The sequence below is a fragment of the Eubalaena glacialis genome, chromosome 12, assembly GCF_028564815.1.
Source record: "Eubalaena glacialis isolate mEubGla1 chromosome 12, mEubGla1.1.hap2.+ XY, whole genome shotgun sequence".
Lineage (NCBI taxonomy): Eukaryota > Metazoa > Chordata > Mammalia > Artiodactyla > Balaenidae > Eubalaena > Eubalaena glacialis.
The window spans coordinates 74,594,299-74,618,357 of record NC_083727.1 but is presented as its reverse complement, the minus strand read 5'-3'; positions in this window follow the sequence as shown (position 1 = coordinate 74,618,357).

Here is a 24,059-nt window from a genome sequence, read left to right as displayed (position 1 = left end):
CAGGGCCTTTTAGTCAGAGATGCCTCTGCTTCTTTACTCCTGTGTTCAAAACTATGCAAAACCAACTCTTCATCCTCTTGCTGCCTTGCCAGGACTTTTAAAGCACTGTTGTTTTGAAGCACTCGTTCCCTAAACTGCAGTTTGGAGCTGTCGCAGCTATTTAAAAGTGTTCTCCTTAAACTGAGACTAAATCCTACTCTTTTGGGAAAACGGCCTTCACTTCATTGGAGATCGTGTTTTCTGCCCATTCCTTCCTTCTACTTCCCTCTTAAGAACCCCTGTGCTCAAAGAGCTTGGTGATTTATTTTTTGCTTGATGTCAAAAAGAAACCTTCCCCATGCACCCCAAAAAGCTTTCCTGGAACATAGTTGTTTCACAACCATGACAGTGTTTTGCAGTTAGTATACACTGGGTAGACTGCCTAGCAATCCCTCCAAGAGCCAGAGGTGAGCAACACCTTTACTTCTTTGATTGGATGCCCTTCAAGTTTAGGAAGGTACCATTCTTATGACCCAGCAGATAAGACAGAGCCCTGGATGGCTGTGGCTGTGATTAGATAGCTTCTGATGATTTTATTTCCCTTACTGAGCTGCTGCTTCTAGGTTAAATTCATTTTATTACCTGTCTATTTTTAAAGAAAGACTGACAAAGTCACTGGAATAGGTCAGGAGTCTGAGCTCAGGGTTGGTCAAAGGTACTCACAGGGAGGAAGGTGGATAAAAATAGGTGGGTAAAATAGGAGGGTTGGCAAGTACAGCCAGGACACCCGTGTTCATCGTGCGTACTGATAAAGGCCAGAATCTCCTCATTTATCTCTGGTGGGAAGTTCTGATGGTTTCACAGGATCAAGCTCAAATCATATTCAAACTAGGGGATTTCCCTGAGCATAAAAGGAAGTATCCATCCCTAGCAGGAGTCGCTGCAGAGGAATAAAGACGCAGATGTAGAGAACGGACTTGAGGACACAGGGAGGGGGAAGGGTAAGCTGGGATGAAGTGAGAGAGTGGCATGGACATATATACACTACCAGAGGTGAAATAGATAGCTATTGGGAAGCAGCTGCATATAGCACAGGGAGATCAGCTCAGTGCTTTGTGACCATCTAGAGGGGTGGGATAGGGAAGGTGGGAGGGAGACACAAGAGGGAGAGGATATGGGAATATATGTATACGAATATTTGATTCACTTTGTTATACAGCAGAAGCTAACACAAAAAGATAAAGCAATTATACTCCAATAAAGATGTTAACAACAACAACCAAAAAAACCCAAAATCTAAGTCAATCAAGCCAATGGAGACAATGTATGTGTTTACAGTTCAAGAAATCCACAAGAGAATCCTTTATTCTGTAGGCAATGAATGGTCCATTCGAAAAGAAAAAAACTTTCTAAAATGTTGTTTTTCCATTTATTGTTCAGAACATCCTTTTTATACCTCTGCATTTCTTACTATTCAAAGCCAAGTCACGTGAGTTACAGGGAAGCAACTGATTGATTTAAAGTTGGGTCATGTGATTTAAAAACCAGTGGCAGTTGATTGATTTAAATCCCGGTCATATGACATGAGAAGGGGGTGCTAAAAACTGCTTTTTCATCTCTGGCTCAGAATATCATATTTACCTTGGTTTTTCTTATGATTTAGAAAACTTGAGCTGTCTCTCCTTGGAATCATCAGGAGAAAAATACAGTATTTCAGGTTCATTCTTGAAACCAACTTCTCACGGTTAAGGTGTATTGGCTAAAAGATCTTCCTTCTTCAAGAGATTCCAAACCTCTGTAAGACACTTCATTGTAATTGGAGGAAAAAGAAGAATGAATTCAGGCCAGCAGCTGCAGGAGGCCAAGGCAGCCCCCAGGATTAGGGAAGGAGGAGGAGGAAGGGCTGAGAGTTGGCTTTAGAGCAGACAACCTCCAGAGGGCGCTGAAGCACCGGCAGAGCCCACCTGCCACTCCCAGTTTGGCACTCCAGGGTCAGATTTGGGTTTGGAGATGGGGTTGCTGTAACCCCAAGGAGGTGAGCAGAGAGGAGGAGTTGATTACCGGTCTCCTCTGACTCTGTGATGCAAATTGCCTGGCTTCACAGGGGGGACAGAGTTTTGCTTTCAGCAACTGATGGGACATTTCCAGGCTGGTCGGGTTGCCCAGTGGTCCGACAGCCTGACAGACTGACTGCGGTGTGACCGCCCTTTGTTTCTCCAGAATCTGTACCTCAGGAGGTGCATGGGCGCAGGAGCCCATTCACCACCCCTTCCCCCAAGGGGGATGGCACCTTCCCTGGCTGTACCCTATGATCACCAGGTACTTGAAATGAATGCAAGTTTTTTGAGTTCAAGGAAAAGCTCACATAACCGCTTCTTCCTCATAATGTGTGGGATTTACTATAATGGAAGGACAGTATGAAGAACAAGTAGAAAACTCACCTGTTGGTCTCCATGTAGGAGTTTATTTTGCATGAATCCCTCCTACATGAGTAGATAACAGAGGTTTATTTTTGTTCCCGTGTGTGTAGTTGTGGCAGAGGATGTAGGTATGGTGATTTGAAGCCCTCAAAGAAATATTCTCAGAACTCTCAAGACTTCTCTTGATTGGAACCGAAAGAGACCTGGAAAAGGAGGAAAAGAAAAGGAGGAGGGAGAACGAATGACTGTTTCTCAGTAAATTCACCTTCCTGGTTGACTGTTCTCTCTTCTCATTTCTTTTAACTTCTATGAATGTCTAATGGAATAATGTAGAAAGGCCGATTTTTATGCTTTGAAAGATTTTACATCACAAAGAAACTAGAAGTGGCTAACACAACTTATTCAAATCAATTTTACATAGACACTTTGATATTAAATGTGTATACTAAAATAGGTTTATCCAAATTTTCTCTTTCTTTTTGAGTGAATATTTGTAACCTATTTTTGTAGATAATAATTTATCCTAGATATACAAAATTGTGAGAATGGGTACCATTTTTTACCACTTAAATGATTTCTTTTAAATGAATAGATTTATACACTTTAAATGCCAATGTTGTGTCTTATGTGTTGTTTTTCAATTCCTTGATTTCCAAAACTTGTGTTTATTTAATTGATTTCTATCTAATAATCTGTCTCCCTTTTATTGTTTCTTACTTTATATTTTATTGATCTATAGTTAATTTACATTATTATTTTTATTTCAGAGGTACAACATAGTGATTCATAAATGTTTAGGTTCTTCTCCATTTATAGTTATTATAAAAGAGTGGCTATATTCCACATTCTCTACAGTAAATCACTGTAGATTATTGATTTTATACATAGTGGATTGTACCTCAAAATCTCCTACCACTATTTTGCTCCTCCACCCTATCTCTCCCTGCTGGTAACCACTAGTCTGTTCTTTAATCTGTAAGTCTGTGTTTTTGTTGTTGTTGTTTTTGTTGTATTCAATTTTTTAGATGCCACGTGTAAGTGATAACATACCATGCTTGTTTTCTCATAACATACCATGCTTTTTTTTCTCATAACATACCATGCTTGTTTTCTCTGCGGCTTATTTTACTAAGCATAATACCCTCCAAGTCCATCCATGTTCTTTCAAATGGCAAAATTTCATTTTTTGCTGAAGTCATCATAAAAAAATCGTGTTTATCCACTACGCTATTGATGAACACTTAGTTTGACTCTATATCTTGGCTATGGCAAATAACACTGTTAGGAACATTGGGGTGCAGTTAGTTTTTTGAAATAGTGTTTTTGTTTTCTTCTGATATACCCAAGAGTGAAACTGCTGGATATTATGGTAGTTCTGTTTTTAGTTTTTTGTGGAACCTCCATTCTGCTTTCCACAGTAGCTGCACTAATTCACATTCACATCAAGAGTGTACAAGAGTTTCCCGTTCTCCACATCCTCACTAACCTTTGTTATTTGTGATCTTTTTGATGACAGCCATTCTGACAAGACTGAGGTGATATATCTCATAGTTTTGATTTGCATTTTACTGCCGATTAGCTATGTTTAGCGTCTTTGTGAGTTCTGGCTGTCTATTTGTATTTTTTCCTTGGAAAAATGTCTATTTAGGTCTTCTCATTTTTTTAAAAAAAGATTTTGGGTGTTTTTTTGATATTGAGTTGTATGTGCTGTTTCTGTAGTTTAGATATGAACCCTTGCTTAGTTATCTTTTTTGTGTTAACCCCTTATCATGTGCAAATATTTTCTCTCCTTCAGCAGGTTGTCTTTTCATTTTGTCTTTGGTTTCCTTTGCTGTGCAAAATCTTTTAAGTTTAGTGAAGTCTCATTTGTTTATTTTTGCTTTTGTTTCATTTGCCTTAGTAGACTGAACCTAAAACTGTTGCTGTCATTTATGTTGAAGAATGTTGTATATTTTCCTCTAGGGGTTTTATGGTTTCTGGTCCTACATTTAGGTGTTTATTCAGTTTTCTGTTTATTTTATATATGGTGTGCTAAAATAATCTAATTTTATTCTTTTCCATGTAGCTGTCCAGTTATCCCAGTACCACTTATTGAAGAGACAGTTTTTTCTCCATATTGTCTGCTTTGTCATAAGTCAATTAAATATAAGTGTGTGGGCTTATTTCTGGGATCTCTGTTCTCTTCCAGTGATCTTTGTGTCTGTTTTTGCTCTGGTACGATTCTCTCTGATTACTGTCACTTTGCAGTATAGTCTGAAGTCAAGGTGCGTGATGCCTCCAGCTGTGTTCTTTCTCAAGATTCTTTGGCTGTTTGGGGTCTTTGTGTTTCCATACAAATTTTAAAATTAGTTTTTCAAGTTCTGTACAAATGCTTTGGTATTCTGATAGGGATTGCATTAAATCTGTAGATAGTCTTCGGTAGTATGGTTATTTTAAGAGTATTAATTCTTCCAGTCTATGCACATGCTATGTTTTTCCATCTTTTTGTGTTGCCTTCAACTTCTTTCACCAATAGCTGATAGATTTCTGAGCACATGTCTTTTACCTGCTTAGGTGTGTTTATTCCTAGGTATCTTATTCTTTTTGATGTGATTGCATATGGTATAGTTTTCTTAATTTTTCTTTCTGACAGCTTTGGGTTTTGTTTTTTCTTCTTTTTCTAATTCCTTCAGGTGTAATGTTAGGTTGTTTATTTGATATTTTTCTTGTTGCCTAAGAATAAGCTTGTGTCACTATAAATTCCCCCGTGAACTGCGTTGACTGTGTCCCATAGATTTTGGATCATTGTGTGTTCATTTTCATTTGTCTTGGGTATTTTTGGAATCCCTCTTCAATTTCTTCAGTGTTCCTTTCTTCCTCTTTTATTCCCTTCATCTGTGATGTGAGGACTATCTTTAATATTATGTTTGGATTTCTTTCAGTTTTGTGTATTTGTGTGTATGTGTGTGATAATTTAAGTTGCTGAGCTCTTAATTTCACATGGACACTACCAACCCTGAATTGTTACTCTGCTCCCCCACAGTTATGGAATTTGACCTTATATTTTACGTCTACTTGTTTGTGTGTCCCTTAACTTCTTATTGTGAATATAGATGATTTTATTACTGTTTTCTTTCATCCTTCCTATTAGCTGTGTACATGGTTAATTTAGTACCTTTGTTGAATATTTGCCTTAACCAATGAGCTTTTTCCTTTAGTAAGTTTCCTTTCTTAATTTTTATGTTTCAGTCGTGGCCTTTTCTTTTTCACTTAGAAAAGCCCCTTTAAGATTTCTCATAAAGCTGGTTTGGCGATGCTGAGCTCTTTTAGTTTTGCTTCTCTGTAAAACTTTATATCTCTCCATCAAATCTGAAGGAGAGCCTTGCTAGGTAGAGTATTTTGGGTTATCGGCTTTTCCCTTTCATGACTTTAAATATACCATGCCACTCCCTTCTGGCATGCAGAGGTTATCCTGAAAAGTCAGCTGGTAACTTTATGGAAGTTCCCATGTTTGTAACTTGTTGCTTTTCCTTTGCTCCTTTTAATAGTGTCTTTTTATCTTTTTTTTTGCCATTTTAATTACAGTGAGTCTTGGTGTGGTCCTCTTTGGGTTGATCCTGTTTTGGCCTTACTGTGTTTACTGGACTTGGATGTCTGTTTTCTTTCCCAGGTTACGGAAGTTTTCAGCTCGTATGTCTTCAGGTATGTTCTACACTGCTTTCTCTTCCCTTTTTGCTTCTGGGACCAGTATAATGCAAATACTAGTACACTTGATGTTGTTTCACAAGTCTGTTCAACTTTCCTCATGTCATTTTAATCTATTGTTTTACCGTTCATCTTCAGTGATTGCCAGTACTCTGTCCTTCAGTTTTCTGATTCATTCCTCTGTATCATTTAGTCTACAGTAGTTTCCTTTTAGTGAATTTTTCATTTCAGTTATTGCATTCCTCATCTCTGTTTTGTTGTTCTTTAATGGTCTAACTCTTTTTTAAAAAATTCTAACTTCTTGCTCTGGTTGTCCATTCTTCTCCTGAGTTCTTTGATCATTTTTACCGTCATTACCTTGAACTCTTTCTTGAGGAGATTAGCTATCTCCACTTCACTTAGATCTTCTTCTGAGTTCTTATCTTGTTCCTTCATTTGGATCGTGTTTCTGTGTCACCTCATTTTTCTTAACTTGCTGTTTTTATTGCTATGTATGTAGTAGGTTCGTTACATTTCCTGACCTTGGAGAAATTGCCTTTTGTAGGAGAGGTCCTATGTGTCCCAGCAGCCCAGTGTCCCCTGGTCACTAGAACTATATGTTCTAGGTGTACCCCCTATGTGGGCTGCTTGGGATCTTCTGTTGTGGTGAGCTGACTACTGTGGGTGGTCTGGTAGGCTTGGCTGCCCCCAGACTGCTTGTTTGCCAGGCTCTGCCTTGTATGGAGGCTGTCTGTGCTGCTTGGTGAGACTAAATCATAAGGCAGCTGGCTGCACAACTCTGGGGGACACCAAATCTAGTGCCGGTTCACTTATGGGTAGAACTGCAGTCCAGGTGATATCAGGGCTAGTGCCCAGTCACTGGTCCTGGGGCTATGCTGGCTACTGGGAGGAAGAGACAGGTCCTGAGTTCTGGCTGCAGGGCCCAGGAGTCGCAGAGTTGGTGTTGGATCACTGTTCCTGACACAGCTATCTGCAGGGTCTGGGGTATCCCTAATCTTGTGTTGGCATTCTGATGGGCAGGGTCAGGACCCAGCTGAGTCCATGGCTGCTTCTGGCCTGCAAGTGAGTGTTCTGGTCACACAGGCTGCTGGGCTGTGGTATTCCTGGAGCTGGTGTGTGCCTGTTGGTGTATGAGGCTGATCCCAATGCTAGAGCAGGTTTGCTGTTGGGTAGGTCCAAGCTCCATCCAGCCCCTGTGCAGTTGTCACCTGCCGATGGTGAGGCTGACTCCAAGGCCAGAGTAGGCTCACTTGTCAGAGGGACCAGGGACTCTGGGGCTGGTGCCTGTCCACTGAGGTGTGGAGGCTGGTCCTGGGGCTTTTGGTGGCTGGGCCCATGTCCAGGGGCAGCTGTGCATTGAGAGGGTCTGAAGGCAGCCTGTTTGCTGGTGGGTGGGGCTATGCTCCTGCTCAGTTAGTTGCTTGGCCTGCAGCATCCTAGTACTTGTGTCTCTAGTCTGGTGGAAATGGGTAGGGCTAGGTCCTGAGGCTAAAAAGATAGAGGGAGGATTCTGAAATTATGCTTGCTGGTACCAGTTTCCACGAGGTAGAAGGAGCTCCCCCGAATGGCTGCTGCCAGTGTCTCTGTCCCTGAGGCTGTGCTGTAGTTGCCTCTTGCCTCTCTGGGAGACTCTCCAAGATCAGGAGGTAGGTGTGACCCGGGATCCTTTCAAATGACTGCTTCTGTTCTGATTCTCGGATCATGTGGGATTTTGTGAGCATCTTGTAAGAGTGGAATCTCTATTTTCCACAACCCTCTGGCTCTCTGGAAAATAAGCACTACTGGTCTTCAAAGCCCAACTTTCTAGGAACTCTTCTTTCCAGAACAGGATCCCTGGGCTTGGGAGCCTGATGTTGGGTTCATACCCCTTGCTACCTGGGAGCACCTCTGAAATTGTAATTATTCTCCCATTTGTGGGCCACCCACCTGGTGGTATGGGTCTTGACTCTATTGAGATTTTGCCCTTCCTTCCTGTCTTGTCGAGGTGGCTTCCTTATGTCTTTAGCTGTGAAACATCTTTTACGGTAGGTCCCGGACTTTTTCATCAATTGCTGTTCTGTAAACTCTTGTGACATTGGTGTGCCCATGAGAGGCATCAAACTCTGGGTCTTTGAATGCTACCATTTTGGACAATCTGTACACTTCATTCTTACATCATATTATTTAATTTTTCTTAGTATCTTATTTGATTAGTGACAGTTTGAAATTTATTATCATTCATGTTTACTTCGCCTGTTTAAAAAAATTGAATAGTGCATTCATTCATTTTGAAATGAAGGTAGTGACCTGTGAATTTCCATACCTCAAAAATCAAGGATAGGACAAAAGCCTTTTCTACCTGTGTTACCCTCAAACTCTGCACCCCACCCCAGACTAGGGATTAACCTCTTGTACCCACGCTCACTTTCTGTTTTCGGACCGTTAACCATCATTGCATCTGTATGTGTGTTGACAAAGTGAACTCTAGTCTTTCCAGTTTTTGAGTTTTGTTTTTTGGTTTAGGGAACAGTCCTACTATGAATGTACATTTACTGGTCTGCTGAAGTTCATATATAAACCTGTCAAGCACATTACCAGAATTGGAATTGCTTGTATATACACTTTGATAAATTTTAGAGACAATGGTAGAACAGAAGTAAATTGTATTTCAAATCCCACAATATTTTCACACCATGAAAACCCTTCCCTGTTTAATATATTTGTGTGTAGTTTATCTTTATGCCCATACTATATTTCCCAGAGATGGGTAAATGTTATGTTTCTTGCTAGCACATTTACCGTATTGTTCAAAGTCAGGCGTTTAGTGGTTTTAGCATGATCCTATTTTCATGAACTCCCAAATAGAAGATCTTCTCTCACACTGTCCTTTACTCCCTGCTGTTTTATATTTCCCTCCTAATTCTCAGTCCTGGTCTTTCTTTATGTTCTTCATCAACCTGGATAGGTTATACTATTTTCTCCCTTATTCAAGACCAATAGAATAGAATAGAACACCCAGAAATAAACCCTGATACATGGCCAAATGATTTTTGACAAGTTGCCAAGACTTTTCAAAGTAGAAAGGATAGTATTTTCAACAAATGGTGCTGAGAAGTCATGTTGTCAACATGCAAAAGTAGGAAGATGGACCCTTACCTAACATCATATGCAAAAATTAATGAAAACGTATCAAGAAACTAAATATAAGACCTAATAAAATAAAAAGTCTTAGAAGAAGATACAAGACAAGGGCTTCATGACATTGGATTTGGCAGTGTTTTCCTCCATATGAAACGAAGGGACAACAAAGGTACAGCTAACAAAAAAATTAACAATTTGCAGTACATAATTTAAAAAAAATGTGTATCAAAGAAATATAAACAGAATAAAATGGCAACCCACAAGATGGGAGAAAATATTTGAAAGCCATGTATCTGACAAGAGATGTCTATTCAGAATATACAGAGGACTCCTACACTTCAACAAAAAGCAAACACCCTGATTCAAAAATGGATAAAAGACTTGAATAGATGGTTCTTCAAAAAGATGTACAAATGACTAAGCACTTGAATAGATGCTCCATATCACTAAATGCATGTTTATATATTTGTGTGCATGCATACACACACAAGCACACACACGCATACACAAGCAGAAAACAAGTATTGGTGAGGATGTGAGGGAGTTGGAACCATTGTGCTGTCAGTGGGAATGTAGAATGATACAGCTGCTTTGCAAAAGAGTATGGCAATTTTTCAGATATTGAAAAATAGAATTACTACATAATCCAGGAATTTTACTATGAGGTATACCCAAAGGAATTGAAATCAGGGTCTTAGAGAAATATTTGTACTCCAGTGTTTAGAGCAGAATAATCAGAGTAGCTAAAATATGAAAACAACCTAAGTGTTCATCCACTAGTTCCTGGATAAGCAAAGTGTGGTATACCCATATAATACAATATTATTCAGCCTTAAGAAGGAAATGATCTAGGAATATGCTACAACATGGATGAATCTTGAGGAAATTTAGCTACCAAAAATGCCATTTTTGTGACTTTTAGTGAGTCATAACAATACAACTACTTATTTCAATTATATGGGGTACTTAGTGTAGTCAAAACCATAGAAATTGGGAGGGTAATGATGCTTTTCAGGTGGTTATGGAACAAAAAGGAAAGTTATGTTTAAAGGATACAGAGTTACAGTTTTAAAACGTAGAAAAGAATTAGAAAGGTAAATTGTGATGTTGATCGCCCAATAATATGAATGTATTTAATATCACTGAACGGTGCACTTTATAATAATTAACATGTTATATTTTACGTTATTTGATTTTACCAACATACACAATTGGGAAAGAATGTAATATCGGGAAAGGGAGTGGACCTGGGATAGAGCAGAGAGTAATCAGAAGGGTGAGACACTGCATATGTTGAAGAAGAAGAGCTGAGAGTCTTCATTGGCCAGAAGAGTCTTTATTAAAAAAAATTACTCTGAGGGTGTATTAAATAGATATCTATGGGTGCACTGCTATCTCCCATGGGTTATCTTAAAGAGTCTTTAATAAAGTCCATAAGGCTTGCTGAGGTTTTTTTAAAAAACTGGATTCCCTAGGAGATAATTAGAGGGTGGTACTTAAGTCTATGTCTAGGTTGACAGATTTTGCAGGGAAGAGGAACTTGAGAACAGTGAAGGTCCTGAGAGTGTAAGTACATGGAAATTAAAAAAATAATAATAAAGGGAATTAGGAAAACTTTGGACTTCGAAGGTCATGTATTAGTGAGTCAGACCTGAGGTTTCTAAGGAGTTATATGCACAGTTGCTATTTGGATTACTTGTTGATAAAGATAAGTGGAAAAACTAGAGTCGTTTCCAAGTGTAGGTAAGATATAATGAGAGGATGGAGGTGGAAAGTAGGGAGGCCCAGAGAGAAGTGGGAAGGTCATATTGGGCCAAGATGGTGGTAATATCCAGCAGAACAGATGGTAGTGCAGACTATGGATTCATCTTTTTTATTTCGGCTCCCCACCACATCCTTAATCATTCTTTGGGAATATTTCATGGCTCTGTGATGCAGGTAGAGAATTCGAGTGAGGAGACTACACCCTCAGTGTCCAGCTGTCTGAGTCCTCAGTGTGCTTCAAATGATGGAGAACTATTGCTTCTTTATGAGAGGAGTTAGTGCCTCGTAGCTAAACTTAAGCTGGAGCTTATGCAATATTGATTCCATTTTATATATACTGTTGGAATGGAGGTTCCTCCTCCTCTTTTCTTGACCATTATGAAATGAATCTATATTTCTCAATATTTGGGTATATCAGGTAAATACATTAAGTAAAGGAATCTTATATATTGCTCCCTGCATAGTTTGCTCTTTCTTGTTTCTCTTTTATCTTTACTAAATTAGCACAGGGAGAGACCTTGAAATGTTCTAATCAGGAGAGATTAGGACATCATATTTCTAGAGAGGTTGATTGGACAGAGCAGGGGTCCCAGTGAAAATCAAAGCTTCTGTTTCTACTTGGAAGTGTACCTGTATAGAGTAGAGGGCTCCAGGAAATATCCTACAATATTCCAATGTCCCTGCAGGAGATCATTAAGAGAGGTAGGATCTGGTACCAGATCAGTGTACTATGACATGTTTGTCAGTCATCTGATGTGAGATTCTCAGAGCCAATCCCATATGGTAGGGCTGAGTGCAGAGTGATGAAGAACCTGTGAAAGCCTTTGATTACATGTTAAAGATGAAGCTCTGATTTCGGGGAGAATTTTCTTACCTGACTGAATGTCACCCTTCTGTGGGGATGAGATTCTGTGCTTTTCCTCCGTTGATGACCACTGACTGAAAATCATTAGAGAATCATGTCTAGAAAGCATTCTTTATTTAATTTCTTAAAGAAGAAAACATAGAAAACATTTTTATCCACTTTCAAATTGAGGATCAAGGGGAATGACATCAGTGAAAATGTCAGAGTAGGGAGCTCTGGCTTGTGTCCATCCCCAGAAACACTGACATATGTGGTAAAACCTGTGAAAATGATCTCGTCCACACATGTAAGTTTTCTTTTCTTTTCGCCCTGTAGATTTATCTTTCATTGAAACTTTACTTACTACAGGATGTGGAGAATAAACAGGGAAGTAGAAACTGTATTTCCTGATGAGAGAATCACTAAGTCACATTAGCTGTTCTGAGCTATGTCTTACTCACCGTGACTATAATTAAAGCAAACAAACAAACAAAACACTTTTTTTTTTTTAGTAAGTCAGTTCTGACATTTCCTCATTAAAGACATGGTAACAGATACAGACTTAGATTTATCAGAATTAAGCAAAATTTTGATTGTACCTGTGTTGAATATATGAGCATGACCTGCTACAAAACTTCATTATACTTATTGCCACAACTGACAAATTCCCTTTTTCCACTCCTGATATGTTGCATGTAAGGAATGCATAGGTCACTAACCCCAGCCGGTCACAGGTAAACTCTGCCACATGGATTACTGCATGTTTTCCTGCTAGAAGACCATACATTCTCGTGTATCATGCCTGCAGAGTATCTGGGCTCTTCTTTTTTCTGGATAAAGGTTAGATAATCACCTAATTTTATGAGAAATATATAAATTGTATCTGCATATTCTTCAGGTTTTTATTTATCCATTCTCTTTCAAGTCCTAAGTGCAAATATTAAAGTGATTTCCAAGAGGGTGGTAAATAAGACAGCTACGTTTATGCTCCAATATTAACAATAAATCATAATACAATTGTAAATGCATTAATGTGTGATTAATATGTAGATACTTATGTAAATGCAATTTTAGTAATGCTTTGTGGAGAGCTTCAGAATCTAGGTATTAAAAAAAGAAGAAGAAGAAGGAGTTCTTGAAACTCTGAGGGAATTATAGAGAAGTTTTTGTGTCTATAAATATTACTCTGAAATAATGCATTTTCTCAGAAATAAACTAGGAATAAAATTATAGGAAAAAACTTCATGAAATGAAAGAGCATGTGAGATGGCCATACAAGAACAAGAATATTCTCAGAGAATAATGAACAGTGTGGAGTTCAGCAGAAGGGTCATACAGATTCAGAGAGTAAAACTTTGTAGAGCCTAATTGTGAGTTCCTCATATTTCATCTTTGGAGACACGGTAGTCATTGGAAATATGATGTTATAAGATGACGTTAACATACTTAAACACTTTCATTTAGAAATGACCACTTAGAACCAGAATAAATGAAAGAGAAGACAAAATTAAGACCTCAGGTGAGTGCTGATAATTTGAAAATACATGATGTCTTTCACTGCAAAGTAAAGGAGCTGTTACAGTGGAGGATTACTGGACTGAATGTCAATATTATGACATAGTATGAGTGTGTTTCGTGTTTGGTAATTGCAATCATTGTTGCTTTTGTTGTGGTCATCCATTTACAATGCTTGGTGTCAGTTGATTTATCCCTTGTAAAAATAAAATACAGTGTGTGTGTGTGTGAAAAAAATACATGATATCTTGACTAAAGTTGTATGGAATTTGAGATCTGGAAAAAAAGCATTTCTTTTCTGTAATGCTAGGATGCTAATTGGACATTTTTGCAAGAAAGAGATTTCAGGATGCAAATCTCGTGTCTCTAAGGTGGGAAGTCAGTTCATGGCGGAACATTCTATTAAACTTGTGTGAGTGGAGACATATTTCTTTGGAAGGAAGAGGTCGGTCACGAATCCCTTTTCAATAAAGTTAGTGGTTTATAGTATACCGAATGAGCAAAATGGCTATTTCTGAACTTTAGAAAAAATTAATATAGTTTTTCTGCATTTATATTATGAAGCTGATGTAAAGTATCAAAAATTCTTTATTTTGAAAAACAATGTAATCAATTTGATGTAATTCATATATATTGAACCTGTGGTACACACACACAATAAAATTTACATTCCCAAAATTTTTTGCACTAAAGAAATATCTTCAAGTGTAGTTGATTTACAATGCTGTGGGTTTTTAAAATACATGTTTATTGGAGTATAATTGCTTTATAACATTGTATTAGTTTCTGCTTTACAACAAAGTGGATCAGCTATATGTATACATATATTCCCCATATCCCCCCCTCTTGAGCCTCCCTCCCACACTCCCTATCCCCCCCCTCTGGGGGACATAAAGCACCGAGTTGATCTCCCTGTACTATGCGGCAGCTTACCACTAGCTATTTTACATTTGGTAGTGTATATATGTCATTGCTACTCTCTCACTACGTCCCTGTCTCCCCTTCCCCCCTGTGTCCTTAAGTCCGTTCTCTACATCTGTGTCTTTATTCCTGCCCTGTCACTAGGTTCGTCAGTACCATTTTTCTAGATTCCATATATATGTGTTAGCGTACGGTATTTGTTTTTCTCTTTCTGACTTACTTCACTTTGTATGACAGACTCTAGGTCCAACCACCTCACCACAAATAACTCAATTTTGTTCGTTTTTATGGCTGAGTAATACTCCATTGTGTATATGTGCCACGTCTTCTTTATATATTCATCTGTCGATGGACATTTAGGTTGCGTCTATGTCCTGGCTATTTTAAATAGTGCTACAGTGAACATTGTGGTACATGTATCTTTTTGAATTATAGTTTTCTCCAGGTATATGCCCAGTAGTGGAATTGCTGGGTCATATGGTAGTTCTATTTTTAGCTTTTAAGGAACCTCCATACTGTTCTCCATAATGGCTGTATCCGTTTACATTCCCACCAACAGTGCAGGAGGGTTTCCTTTTCTCCACACCCTATCCAGCCTTTATGCATTGTTTTATTAATTTCTTTTTTTTAACTTTTTTAAAAATTTTTATATTTATTTTTGGCTGCGTTGGGTCTTCGTTTCTGTGCGAGGGCTTTCTCTAGATGCGGCAAGTGGGGGCCACTCTTCATCGCGGTGCGCGGGCCTCTTCACTATCGTGGCCTCTCTTGTTGCGGAGCACAGTCTCCAGACGCGCAGGCTCAGTAGTTGTGGCTCACGGGCCTAGCTGCTCCGCGGCATGTGGGATCTTCCCAGACCAGGGCTTGAACCTGTGTCCCCTGCATTGGCAGGTAGATTCTCAACCACTGTGCCACTAGGGAAGCCCTCCTTCATTTTTTTTTCATTTATTTCTGATTTTATCTTTATGATTTCTTTCCTTCTGCTAACTTTGGGGTTTTTTAAAATTATTCTTTCTTTAATTGCTTTAGGTGTAAGTTTAGGTCGTTTATTTGAGATTTTTCTTTTTTCTTGAGGTAGGATTGTATTGCTATAAACTTCCCTCTTAGAACTGCTTTTGCTGCATCCCTTAGATTTTGGGTTATTGTGTTTTCATTGTCAGTTGTTTCTAGGTATTTTTTTATTTCCTCTTTGATTTCTTCAGTGATCTCTTGGTTATTAAGTAGTGTATTGTTTAGCGTCCTTGTGTTTGTATTTTTTTTACAGATTTTTTCCTGTAATTCATATCTAGTCTGATAGTGTTGTGGTCGGAAAAGATACATGATACGATTTCAATTTTCTTAAATTTACCAAGGCTTGATTTGTGACCCAAGATAAGATCTATCCTGGAGGATGTTCCATGCACACTTGAGAAGAAAGTGTATTCTGTTGTTTTTGGATGGAATGTTGTATAAATATCAATTAAGTCCATCTTGTTTAATGTATCATTTAAAGCTTGTGTTTCCTTATTTATTTTCCTTTTGGATGAATTGTCCATTGGTGAAAGGGGGTGTTAAAGTCCCCCACTATGATTGTGTTACTGTCAATTTCCCCTTTCGTGGCTGTTAGCATTTGCCTTATGTATTGAGGTGCTCCTATGTTGGGTGCATAAATATTTACAATTGTTATATCTTCTTTGTGGATTGATCCCTTCATCATTATGTAGTGTTCTTCTTTGTTTCTTGTAATAGTCTTTATTTTAAAGTCTATTTTGTCTGATATGAGAATTGCTACTCCAACTTTCTTTTGATTTCCATTTGCATGGAATATGTTTTTCCATCAACACACTTTCAGTCTGTATGTGTCCCTAGGTCTGAAGTGGGTCTCTTGTAGACAACATATATACGGGTCTTGTTTTTGTGTCCAGTCAGCCAGTCTATGTCTTTTGGTTGGAGCATTTAATCCATTTCATTTAAGGTAATTATTGATATGTATGTTCCTATTCCCATTTTCTTAAATGTTTTGGGTTTGTTATTGTAGGTGTTTTCCTTCTCTTGTGTTTCTTGCCTAGAGAAGTTCCTTTAGCGTTTGTTGTAAAGCTGGTTTGATGGTGCTGAACTCTCTCAGCTTTTGCTTGTCTGTAAAGGTTTTAATTTCTCCGTCAAATCTGAATGAGATCCTTGCTGGGTAGAGTAATCTTGGTTGTAGGTTTTTTCCCTTTCATCACTTTAAATATGCACAAAGATGCACAAAGTGTATGCTCAGCATTCCCTCAGGGTCGACAGCCTTTCTATTGTGATCTATTTATGATTTATTTCTTAAATGACTAATGAGGCTTAGTCAGATTTTTCTGACAGCTTTGGGTCTTCAGCTTTCTGCTTTCATCATTTGTCCTTAATAGCAAAATCTAGATTTAAAGTGTTTTAGTTTTCTATTCACTTATACATAGTTATATAGATAAAAGATGTCAACAGCCCATACAAATGCACCCTTCCCTACTTCTACCTCTCAATATTTTGTGGAGACTTCTGTCTTTATGCAGAGAGTGTATGTGGAGGGGGGTGGGGGGGAGGGGGTTCCCCTGTTTAAATAAAATTGCATTTAATATAAACCCAAATCAATACTTTATACCATTAGTACCACCAATATGCCACTCAGGCTGTCCTAAAAGCATCCCCAAAGCAGTTCCTGTGGGAAACAGAAAACAGGCTGTTTGCAGTTCATGAAGAACACCCCAATACTATTCCATTGTATTTTATGTCAAAAAAAAGCATGATCTCTATCAATTTGAGACATCATGTTTTAGAAAATTTGGATATAAGATGCATTTTTTCCCTTTCCTAGCTAACCTAAATTAATAGCAAAAGTAATCATTTATTGAGCACCTACTGTGTTACACAAATTATTTATAATCTTTATAACACATCTACAATGTAGGCATTATAATTGCCATTTTTAAAATGAGGAAATTGAAACTCAGAAATACAATATAATCTGAGCAGAGTTACACAGCTATTGAATGGCAGAGCTAGTATTTAAACCTGTCTCATCATGTTCCAAAGTCTATGTCTGTATTAAGATAGGAAGACTATAACTTTCTGATACTCAATACACCTAAAAAAGTGAAATTTAGAGAATGTGAAAATTCCCCCCATATCAGAAAACTAGTGTAATTTTTAAAAGAAGTATCATGAGCAGAATCAGGCAATTAAGTAAAAGTACTATTCAAGTACACAAATCACTGTGATCATTGGAGAACATGTTACTGTCACATGAAAGGCAATGAGAGAAGAATAGTATTTACAGCGGTGGGAGAAAATTTCTATGTCTTTATGCTTCTTTGCCTTTTAAAATGTTAATCTCATAATGATAAAACTAAAGGAACAATAAGGTTTTGTTTCCAAAAGCTGCTGCTAATAATGATATGTTCACTATACCATAGGCTGTCTAGGCCAGTGTGTTTGTGCATTACTTGTTTATTTATGTATATACTTAATTTTTAAAATAAGTCTTTTATTATAAATATGATGTACCTTCGTTGCTACATATTCAAGCCATAGAGAAAGGCATAGAATCGTTTTTCGTTATATTCTTCCAGATTTTATTATTTTTTCACTTCCTTTTCCTTTCCTCCCTTTATTTGAGGTTGTTATTTATGGAAAAGCTGGCCCAAAGCTTGAAGTTTCTAATGACTCTGTTAAGCTTCTATCATCCCACTTCCTGCTTCCAAGTGGCAACCGCTTTGAATTTTTCAACTTGATCTTTTGGTGTTTACCTCTGTATCTCCATGTAACATGTTTATACATGTTTCTACTTCCTGTATTTTCTCATTGAAATTACCTTTTGACTTCCTATTTTTGGAAGATGAGGATTTATATCTTTTCACAATCCCTTCTCAACCCCCACTACACACACACACGTACACACACACACATCCTTTCAACTTGGTAAGAGTGAAATTTTGGTTTTGTTTTTTAGGACTGAATCCAGTATACTATGTTCACTTTTTCTTGTAAATTTTGTTTAACTTTGAGCTAATATTTTCTCTCTTTCATATTCTATCAACTTTATATGTACTCTTCACTAATTCAACTCCAAAGCCTCCTTCTGTTGTATAATAAACTTCTTATTATATCCAAACACATTAGGTCTTCTCGGAATTTTCTCTTCTTACTAAAAAATAACTTTCCTGGAAACTGCTAAGCTGCTACAATCTGGACTCGTTCCTCTCTGTGCCCACCTTTGGTCCTGGACACACTTCACTATCATTTTAATTCCCTTCACCTGTCTCTTTTGTAGGATCTCCTATTTCCTGGGTTCCATCTCCTGTTGGGGAAGAAGGGAGTGTTTGTTTACTTCCTGTTTGGGTGGAGTGTATCTTCCAGCATATTCCTAATAAAGAGATGCATGTGAAACATTTTTTGAGAATTTACATATGTGAATATTCCCTTATTCTATCATCTTTCTACTTAATAGTTTGGCAAAGTATAGAACACTAGATTGGAAACTGGCATCTCACAAAATTTTGAAGGTATTTCTCCGCTGTCTTCTAGACCCAAATGTGACTGAAATCATTCAAATTCTTATCTTTTCTTTGAAACCTGGTTGTCTCTCTCTCTCTCACCTTGTCAATATTCCTCTATTTCGCAGGTATATACTTTGATGGGCTCTGTTTCCTTCCATTATGTTAGGCACTCTGTGTGTAAATCCCTTTTGAGTGCAAACTTATATTCTCCAGATCTGCTAATCTTTTGAAAATTATTTTATTCATGACTTTATCCTTTCTATGGACTTTTTTCTCTTTTTGGAAATTTCTATCAGATCTCTTGGACTGTTTCCTTTCTTTTTCCCCCTCACTGTTTCCTATTTATTTGCTTCTTTACCCTAGTTTATGCGAGAATTGTTGACTTCATATTCTAAATCTTGTGAATTTTTCTTTTCTGCTCTAATAGTTTCAATTTTCAAAATATCTCTATTAGTTCTTTGAATGTTACTTTTTCAAAGCATCCATTTTAGTTTATGAATGCAATATCTTATGGCTCTGAGGATACTTATGTTATTTTAATAATGTTTTTCTTCTCTCCACTTAATTCATATTTTCTTTTTCTTTTTTTTCTACCTGTTTTGTTGCTTGCCTGTTTGCTCATAGTTAAGAGTGGTACATTAGAAACCCAAATGGAAACTCTGAGAGCAGATGAATTTCTTAAACTGTGGTCTTTATGTAGAGTGATCTGGCGGGGACATTTCCTTGTGGAAATCCTGATGTTGGCGTATTTAGAGCTTTCCTCTGGGGCTGCTCAAATTCCCAAGCAAAGTCTTCCTCTGTCCTGCTTGGAGGGAATCCTCCTGGTTGCTACTTCGGGAATTTGTTTTTTCCCCAGCTTGCTAACACACATCCAATTTTGTGATTTATTATTAAAATTACATTCTCTTGGGACTTCCCTGGTGGTCCAGTGGCTAAGACTCTGTGCTCTCAATACAGGGGGCCCAGGTTCGACCCCTAGTCAGGGAATTAGATACCACATGCCAAAACTAAGAGTTCACATGCCGCAACTAAAAGATCCCTCATGCCACGACTAAGACCTGCCACAGCCCAATAAATAAATAAATATTTTAAAAAATAATAAATAAAATTACATTCTCTCACTTGAACACAATTTATGTGAAGGAACTAGGATGACTAGGAGGCAGAGGTGTCATGCACTTAAAAATTATCTCAACGGAATTTTTCTTTTCAGTGATGTCCTTAATACTTTACTGTTTGTGAGGGCCTGTTACAAAAGTAAACTCTTGGAGCTAACAGAACTGTGTATAACGTATGGGATTATGAAGTTGAGGTCAGCTGATAGAGAAAATTGAACCAGGTGGCATTAGCACCACAATTCAGGGTTATATTTTTTTCTGTAAACTACAGCACCAAAAACTTAATTGGCTAAATCAAGTTGTCCTTCCTCATAGAGTTCACAGTCTATAATGTTGAAAGCTATTTTGGTGAGTGTTATGTTGCAATTTACAATAAAAAGTATATATTCAGTCTTCAAACCCTGCTCCTGCCACAAATCTCCTAAAAGTCTTGGAATTTCCTAAGTGATAAGGACAAGAAAGGTGTGTTTTTACGTGAATGAGGTGACTTTTGGAAAGAACCTAAGGATGGGGGCTGGTTGCTAGCTGAGTCAAAGATTTGATTAGAATGTTGGAACTTTCACTTTCCTCCCCACCCCTGAACTTCCAGCCTCAGGGGAGGGGACAGGGCTGGAGACTGAGTTCAGCCAGCAGTGTTGTAATCAGTCATGCCTTTCAGGAAGCCTCCATAAAAACTCAAAAGGAGGGGTTCCAAGAGCTTCCGAGTTGGTGAACACGTGGAGATTTGGGGAGTCACACCCAAAGAGGGCAAGGAAGCTACATGCCCTTTCTCATCCCTTACCCTAGGCATCTCTTTTATCTGGCTACTTCTGAGTCATATTCTTTTATAATAAACCAGCAATCAGTTAAGTAAATGTTTCTCTGAGCTCTGTGAGCCACTCAAGCAAATTAACCCCAAACCAAGGAGGGTCGCTGGAATTGCTGATCTATAGTCAATCAGTCAGAAGCACAGGTGATAACCTGGACTTGCGATTCACGTCTGAAGTGTGTGTGTGTGTGTGTGTGTGTTGTGTGTGTGTGTGTGTGTGTGTGTCTGTAAGGAGGTGGGTGGCAGTGGAGGGCCATGTGGTCTGGTAGGACTGAGCCCATAACCTGTGGAATCTGATGCTGTTTCCAAGTATATAGTGTTCGAATTGAGTTGAACTGTAGGACACCCAGTTGGCGTCCAGAAAACTTCTTGGTGGTGGGAAACACCCTCCCTCCACACATTAGAAATGGGGTGTTCAGAGGACCAAAGAGTGAGTTTCCAAAATAATTGAGATCGGTTCAAAAGTGACACTGAGATGCGTGTGCACAGACACACACAAATCCTTCACTGTGTTCATGAAATTCACTTTTATTTAATAGAGTAGGAAGTTTGTCAGTGTGTGGGGGGAAGAAAAAAAATACAAACCTCATTAAGTAGAAGTAAATAAACTCATATTGAACATTTTTGCCATTTTAGAATCAGACAACAATCTGTGACTTCAGATATTGAATAAAAATGTAGCACGTGTGCTGGTAAATTTAAGAGGCCCCCTACAGATGACTTTAAAATTATAAAATTACCTAATTTTATTTCCAAGTCAAAATCTAGAATAACTTTATGAATATCACCAACTAATTCATGGCTTCTTGGGATAGATCCTCAACCACATGACAGCTTCTGATAACTGGAATATTACTTTTATGTATTAGTTCAAATTCCTGGGAAAGTGGATCGGTTTTGTCTAGCTAATCTTAATGAGCCTGTCCACCGAGTTCACTGGTTACCTGCCACCTTTGGATCTGCTGCCCATTAGTCACATGCCCACACCTGAGCAATGAACTCTGGAGGAAGGACAACTGGAGATGGGCTGCACGTCATGGTCACTAGGCAAGAAGGAATTGTCTGGAGGAAAACTTTTACCTGGAAGGGAAATATCATCATTTCCTCCCTAGCTTTAAGATTCAATGTTTTTCCATTGCTTTTTTTTAAAAAAAAATTTTATTAGAGTATACTTGATTTACAATGTTGTGTCAGTCTCTGCTGTACAACAAAGTGAATCATATATATATATATATATATATATATATATATATATATATATATATATATATGCTCTTTTTTAGATTCTTTTCCCATATAGGTCATTACAGTGTACTGAGTAGAGTTTCCTGTGCTATACAGTAGGTCCTTATTAGCTATCTATTTTATATATAGTAGTGTGTATATGTCAATCCCAATCTCCCAATTTATCCCTCCCTCCCATCCTTCCTGGTAACCATAAGATTGTTTTCTACATCTGTGACTCTCTTTCTGTTTTGTACCATGATTTTAGATTCCACATATAAGCAATATCATATAATATTTGTCTTTCTCTGACTTACGTCACTCAGTATGACAATCTCTAGGTCCATCATGTTGCAAATGTTACTATTTTTTGTCATTCTTTTTTATGCCTGAGTAATATTCCATTATATATATATGTATACACACACACACACACACACACACACACACATCATGTCTTTTTTATCCATTCATTTGTTGATGGACATTTAGGTTGCTTCCATTTCCTGGCTATGGTAAATAGTGCTGCAATGAACATTCGGGTGCATGTATCTTTTTCAAATTATGGTCTTCTCTGGATATATGCCTGGGAGTAGGATTGCTAGAACTTATGGTAGCTCTAAAAACAATTAATGCTGGAGAGGGTGTGGAGAAAAGGGAACCCTTGTACACTGTTGGTGGGCATGTAAGTTGGTACAGCCACTATGGAGAACAATATGGAGGTTCTTAAAAACAAACAAAACCTACAGGGCGGTGGTGGTGGTGGTGTGATGAATTGGGCGATTGGGATTGACATGTATACACTGATGTGTATAAAATTGATGACTAATTAAAACAACAATAACAACAAAAACTACTAAAAATAGAGCTTCCATTGCTTTTAGGATCGATCCTACAAAGGCTGGTGTGACTGGGCCCCTGCCTCGCCTCTTCTCTCATTACTCTCCGCTCTTTCTCTCTGCTGCAGCCATGCTGACTTTGCAGTTTCTCAAATCACCCTTGTTTCCATGTTGCCCCACAACATTTGCCTAGGCTTTTCCCTTTGCCCACCTAATAATCACCCTTTAGATCTCATTTCAAATTACATTCTCAGTGTCTTTGAAGAAGTCTACAGAACAACTTACTTTTGGAAATTAGAGCTGCCAATTAAATTCCATTTTGTTATGAAACTAATTGTGTGAATCTGTTGATCGGGGTTCAGGACACACTAACCCAAAATATGACACCGTTGCATACTGAATATTTTCAGCTGAAGGAATTTGAGAAAGAGCATATGTAGAAAGGACTCTCTGACCTTCCCCTGCAGGAGATCATAAGACCCTTATGTGAGGGGTGCCTTTTCTATACCCAGAGAAAATGTTCATCCTCATCTCCAAGATGTCAAGAGGAATTAGACTGAAAAGGCTTTGCTATTTCCCCTAATTTACCGCATTAAACTCATACCCCTTTTTGTCCTATCATATTTTCCATGACTTTCTACTCTTCTTCCAACCAAACAGAAACACTCTCAGGTTTAACCACTTCTTCGGGTCTTCATTTTCTAATGAAATTTCCGGTGTCACGTGAAACTTACAATAAACGAATTTGTATGCTTTTCTCTTGTCAATCTGTCTTTTGTTAGAGGGGTCTCTGTCAAGAACTTAGAAGGGTAGAGGAAACAGCTCTTTTTCTTCCCTACTTCAGTAACCAGGTAAGAGGCTGTCAAGGTAGTCAAAAAAGAGGAAGTTTCTAGACGGTGAGAAGGGTCACACTGTGTTGAGTAGTGATTAGCAAGGAGAGAAGAGTTAGTAGCAGGGGAGTAGTACTACTCTCAGAAGTCACCTCTCTCATCTCTGAAGTCTCCTCACATTTGCTACTTAGGCAGTGAATTGTTCCCATAGTATTTTTTTTTCTTCTCCTTATCTGAGATGCTCATTGAAGACCACATTTATAAGGTACAACTTGATCACTATATGTGGATGGCTTGGTGCATTATATTTGGAAAGTTTTTAATTATTATTGAGTAATAAGTAAGCTTTGTTGAAGCCTTGTCTTTCTTTTTTTTTTTTTAGTGTTTGTAATATACTTTGATTTGATTGGATTTTTTACTGAAGTATAGTTAATTAACAATGTTGTGCTAGTTTCAGGTATACAGGAGAGTGATTCATTTTTATATATACATAT